Raw genomic sequence first — 6,000 nt, 5'->3', positions numbered from 1 at the left:
TATTTTTTCCAATTGAGCTGGTATATTGGATTGTGAGGAGAGAACCCCCTAAGTACAGTGTTAAATTCACAACTAGGGCCCAATACTGGACTACATTTAACTGACCGAAGACTGGTTGCTAATTACAACTTTGAAATCCTTTAAGGCAGTTTACGTGCCTAAAGAACAAAGTTCTAACGATTTTAGGCCCAAAGGAAGTAAGTGCAGCAAAGTATTAATAGGAAACGTGCTATATGGCTCCTGCTGAAATTCTATCCAAATCAAATGTGGCTTGCCTATTTATAACCTGATTTATATTTTTGGCAGATTAGACTGTGTTTCTCGGCCGGCACAACTGATCGTTAAGCTTCGTGCTCTGCTTTATTTTCATGCTCATGCCAACGTCCCTAGTTTCCGAAGTGGTAACGCTTCAACCACGTCCGAGAAAAAGCAGCATCCTCTGACGCTAAACAGCCAAGAAGCCTAAGCCGCTTCGGAGCACTGCGGCGTGAACTCCGCTACGCGCGGCAGACTTGGTGTGACGCCACTCAAAAAAGGGACTTAGATCGTGGCCATTTTTCTCCTTTCTAAGTGCGTCTGACATATTTTCTATCAAAGCAAAAGCAGCACTTCCTGGTTTCCAGTTGGCGTCGGAGAACTCGGCGCTTCCTGGCGTAGAGACGCAGTGTGCGAACAGAGCAGCCCCTTGCCTCCGCGTCTTTTCCTCAGTGTGAGATTATCCTTTTGCTTCTGGCCTGGTCTGAGTTGGCGCCACAGAAAGCATGGACCAGACGAACAAAAAGTGGGGGCGACAGAAAAGTCCGGAGGGTTCCCTCAACGCAAGGCAGAGAGGCCAGCGTACCCAACTGTGTGGACCATCGACCTCAGGGCCGAGCGACAAGACCCCGCCCACTGTCTACCGCCACCCTGGCGGAGGCGGCTGCTAAAAGCCGGAAGGCGGGGCCGCCAGATCATCGCGCGAGACCAGCCACGCGACTTCCCAGAAATCCTCGGGAAACATCTTTTTAACGGCCAGGGAGCCGGTTTAGGGCGGAGGGGGTGGGCGGGGCCTGCCCATATATTTAGCGGCACCGGAGGCCACGCCCCAAATCGGAAGTGACGGAGAGGAGCTAGCGCGTCGAAGATACCTCTATGGTTTTCCTCCCGTGCTTGAGTCGGGAAATGGCCGCGGTGTAGTTACGAGGAAGATAAGTCTCGGGAACCGTGCTTCGGCGTGTCAGGTAGGCCTTGCGTTGCATTCAAATCACTCAAAGGGCAGTGTATGTCGAGGAGGAATGAATATTGTTGAACCTTTTGTTGGTAGTGGCGGGTTGGCGGCGACAGGAGAACCCAGGAGACCTTGCGCCGTTATTTATGCGTTTCCCGGTCAGCTTCCCTCAGGTTTTCGAGGCACTACGGCCCGAAAAGATGGGGGTGGGGTGAGCAGCGAGAACGGTGTGCGCGCGCGCGCGCGCACGCGGCTCCGAGCCTGGCTCGATACCCACAGACCGCGCGGCCTTCTCATGCGCTTGCGCAGATCTCTCTCTTAATCCCTTCCCCCATTTCCTCAGCCCGGACCTCTGCTCGCGCCCGACTGAACGCTCGCCTCGCGCACGCGCGCTTCCTCCTCCCTCCCTTCGCCGCCTACGGCCCCTGAGGCGGCCCGAGGTACAACTTGTGTTCGCTTCTCGCCACCTTTCTTCCCGGCCTTTGGGGCTTTGATAGGATCACTGACGTGCAGCGAAGTGCTTTGGGTAGGTTAGCTAACCCCTTTCCGCGTCGTTTGAACTCCTTTTCCCCGGCTTCACGCTCCCAGTCGGTTTACGCCTTATTTTGGTTACCTCACTTTGTCTTAGGATCCTGTTCCGCTCTTCAGACCCCGGCATCGCCTCCGGGGTTGCGGGAAAATTGTCTTCGGGGCTAATCTAATCGGGCCCCCCGGTAACTCTGCTTTGAAGCGAAAGTGCACTTTTGACTGTAGGAGTTGGTGCCTAATCACGGTTTCCTAGTTTGGGCAGCGGGCCTTAGTCGATGGATCTAAGAACGGCCCCGCCACCCCCGGGCCTAAAGGGCAGTTGTGTAGTACACGCGAAGCCACGTCCTTTTTGCGAGAGTTTCAGCCGCTTGTACCTCGTTAGAAATGTTGTAGCCGTGGTTGGTACAGTTGGTGGTATACATGGAGCGGAGTGGTGAGTTGAGGTTAAGGACTTTGCCCTCATTTTATTTAAGTCCGTAGTTGGCTTTATTTACTTTTAAGGTTTATCTCGTCAGAATCAATTAGCAGTACTGGCAGCTACTTTTCGATGTCAAATTTTTTTTTTTTATAAATCATTTTGAATTGAAAAAACTGAGACTAAAGTTGGAGGCAGATATGACCAGAAATGATGTATAGAGATTAGCTGCTTCAACTTGTATCTTTTTGCAGCAGCGCCTTTAAAATTTTTTTGGTATTAAAAAGCAAAACAAAATTTCTTATCTCTCAATGTGAATTTTCCTTCCGATTGGACTGTAGCTGGGAAGAAGGATTGGGCTGCAGGTCAGACAATAAAGAACCTTTACAGAGGAAAAACCCTTACCAGTTTATTTGCATTATTTTGTGATCCTAGCCAATTTAGGGTAGGTAATCGAATCGAAGATTTGTGTGTCTGAAATAACTCACTTTAGGTGAACAACCTAAAGCCTGTTTACTGATGGCAGTTAGCTTTTTTTTTTTTAAATACCACACTTTCACTGATACATTGTGGTAAACATTGAAATCCCTCTTGATTCAGATAATTAAAATGGTGGCAAAGGAAATTTTTTAGGCAGAGCTGATTCTTGACTTGGAAGAACAATAGTATTTTAGTACTTGGAAATAGACCTGTAAAAACTTGTCACTTGGTAGGCTCAGGTCTAGTTGAGTTTATTGAATGACTTAATGTGGGCAGCTAGCTGTACTAGATTAACTATGTGAGTCACGACTTAACAGAAACGAAGAAAGTCTTTTCAGTTCTACATAGAGCTTTGGATTGGGAGTTTCCAGAAGCTACATTCGAAATCATTAGTTGACTACTAGCTGAATTCTCCTGTGTAACTTACAGTGATTTATTAAATAACAAGAAGTAGGTAAGGGAATCAAGAAGTCCAACTTATATCTCTGGGTAGTAAGTGTAAATGTTGTTTATAGTTGTAGGTTAGGAATTTGTTCATTTTTCAACTCCAGTTTCTTAAACAGTGGTCATCAGTATTACGTTGGAGTCTTAAATATTTAATGTTTTATTTGTCCTCAGGGCTGGGAAAGAAACAGTCTACAAACATTAATGTAGTAATAATACAGGCCTACATTTGTGTATTATTTTGGAATTTTCAAACACTTTAATTTTACTTGATCCAGTATTTGTCCTTATACTAGGTGGAGGCCAAAAAAGGTAGAAAACTTTTTAGGGCTACATGAACCAGGGATTGGCACACCCTGGTCTAGAATGAAGGTATTCTTTCTTTTTCTCAGTTCTGTGCGCTTTTTTTTTAAAGCAGACTGACAAGGAGCTGGACAAAGAACTAAAAATTTGCAGCTAAACCTATCATTTTTTAAAGCTTTTACTTGTGGAAATTTTCAAGCACAAAGTAGAATAGTGAACTGTTTGTTATCTAGGTTAAATAATTATCAGCATTTACCAATTTTAATATTTGTTTTTCTCTGTTTTTTAAAAATTTTTATTTTATATTGGCATATAGGTGATTAACAGTGTTGTGTTTCAGGTGTACAGCAAAGTGATTCAATTATACATATACATATACCCATTCTTCAAATTCATTTCTTCTGGAGTGTTTTAAAGCAAAATTACTTTTTTGTAATGCTGGTTAATGCCATATCAAAAATATCAAACTTAAATATAGTAATCATTTGAAGCAGAATTAATAAACTGCAGTTAAGACTGTCACAGACCAGGTTTACCAATAATGATAGTTAACATTTGAATGCATACCATGTGCCAAACTTTAAGTTGCTTACATTTATTAGTTCAGTTTGTTAATTTTAAACCTATGAGTAAGTATCGTAATTAACCTTAGTTTATAAATGTGGAAACTGAAGCTGGAAGAGATTAAGGTAATTTGTCCAGTGTTGGACAGCTAGTTAATGGTCAAGCCAGAATTTTGAACCTAGTCAGTTGGAGTAAGAGTCATGGGATATTAATTTTAGGATTATTGAAGATGTGAACAGCAATAATTTGTTTACAAAATCTGGAGCCCAGATTCCCTGAGTATGATCAAATTAAGACAGCTCAAGTATGCTTGATAGGGTAACCTAAAGAATCTCTTTTGGAGGAGCTTCAACTTGTGTATTTTGTTGAGCCCAGTTGTCTTTGCTCTTTCCATCACTTGTGTTCTAGCTGATCATTATGTTATTATTATTATTCCATAAACGATATGCTCTGTTAAGATATTTAAGAACTTTATTTATTTTTGGACCTGCTGCCTGGCTTGAGGGATCTCAGTTCCCTGACGAGGGATTGAGCTGGGCCACATCAGTGAAAGCCCAGAATCCTAACCACTAGGCCACCAGGGAACTCTCTTTAAGAACTTTATTTAAAAAAATAAAGCCTGACTCATTCTCTTGTGTTCTTCACTGGTTGGTGAATCATTTGGATAAAGGTGCATGAAGCACTTTATTCTCTATCTCTTTTTACAGTGTGTTAGTAAGTGATCTTGTTTAGAATAGAGGGAAGATTGATTTGACATTTTGAATTATATATGTAGGTTATGGCCACATCAGGCACCTGTCAGGGTATCGGAGAGAGCACAGGAGATCTTGGTCAAGTTCTGGATTAACTTTTTACAGTCTGTGACCATGGGCAGCCTAAAAGGGCAAACAAATCTCCTGTTTTTGCCCCCAAATTTGCACTTCTTCCAGATACTTGAGCCCAAAACTTAGAATTTAGGAGCACCATTGATTTTTCGTTTTCTTTTTTTTGAATTCCCTGTGCTTCATACCACTAACAATCTGTGAGCAAGTACTGTTGACTCTATGTACTTCCAAACCAGATTCTGGATTTGCTTCTTTTTTCTTTCTTTATTGCTACCACTTTATCCAGGCAACCATTATATTGAACTTCAACCTTCTAGTTTGTCTCCAAGTTCTTCTTTCCAAGTTGTTCGTGCTCTACCCAGCAGCCATCTTAAATCATATGGTGTGACTTCCCTGATCAGGCTTTCCAGGGCTTTCCCATTACAGTTAGAATAAAATCTAGACCCTTTACTCTGGCCTACTTACTAGATGCTATTTGATTTGCTCCTTTCCTGTCTCTCCTGTTTTATCTTATACCCTCTCCTTGATCAACCTTCTTACTGGTCTTTTGTCCTGAATTTGCTACATTTGTGTCCTTTGCCTAGAATGCTTTTCTTTTCTTGGGTCTTTGCAATGTTCCTTGTCTTTAGCTTAACTGTTACCTCTTTAAACACGGTTCAAGGACCCACCGTAGTAGTCCTGCTCTTCGCCTCTTGACATACTACTTTTTTGTTTTCTCTCTTCCCCTAGCTTGAACATAAGCTCCAAGAGAGTAGGGAACTTAATGTCTCACTTAAAGTGTTATATTTCCTACACTAGAATAGTTGTGCCTGGCTTGTGATAGGCACCTTTGTTGTAAATTCATATGAATTCTGAAAGCTTAAATTCATCTGAAAGATGGGGTTAAATATGTAGTTTCTAAGATTATGAGGATTAAATCAGGTGATTTTATTTAAAGTCACCTAGCACAGTTCTGGGCACATGGTTGGTAGTTAAATTTGCTGTAATTTGTTGATTTCTGTTCTTCTTTAGTTGTTTTTGGGAGGGCAGGGACCTTTTACAGTTATGTCTCCCATAATATTTAGCACAGTGCTTTGTACATAGATTTCATTAAAAAAAAAATGGAGCAGATTACAGTCTTTGTACTATCTTAAATATTAATATATTATTAAATGTTAAATATAATTTACATTATATATTATTAAGTATATTGTGTGACATTTTATATATGATCATTGAGTTCTTGGTATGGATAC

The 6,000-nt window shown here is 42.0% G+C and overlaps 1 protein-coding gene across 15 annotated transcripts in view; it reads left to right on the top strand.

Moving 5' to 3' along the window:
• The first annotated feature begins 1,097 nt into the window (after positions 1 to 1,097).
• The window catches only part of BCLAF1 (BCL2 associated transcription factor 1), a 29,558-nt gene continuing 24,655 nt past the window's right edge, over positions 1,098 to 6,000 (top strand). For 11 of the 15 annotated variants that reach the window (XR_014297598.1, XM_082668770.1, XM_082668779.1 and 8 more), the window contains exon 1: positions 1,098 to 1,220. The gene's annotated coding sequence lies outside the window, so the exon portion shown is untranslated. Of the gene's footprint in view, positions 1,221 to 1,550; positions 1,734 to 6,000 lie in introns of those variants that run through there. The other 4 variants (XM_082668773.1, XM_082668775.1, XM_082668772.1 and 1 more) reach the window with 4 other exon arrangements.

This window comes from Grampus griseus, assembly GCF_964374135.1.
Source record: "Grampus griseus genome assembly, chromosome: 13".
Classification (NCBI taxonomy): Eukaryota; Metazoa; Chordata; class Mammalia; order Artiodactyla; family Delphinidae; genus Grampus; species Grampus griseus.
This window is presented reverse-complemented; position numbering and strand designations above follow the sequence as displayed.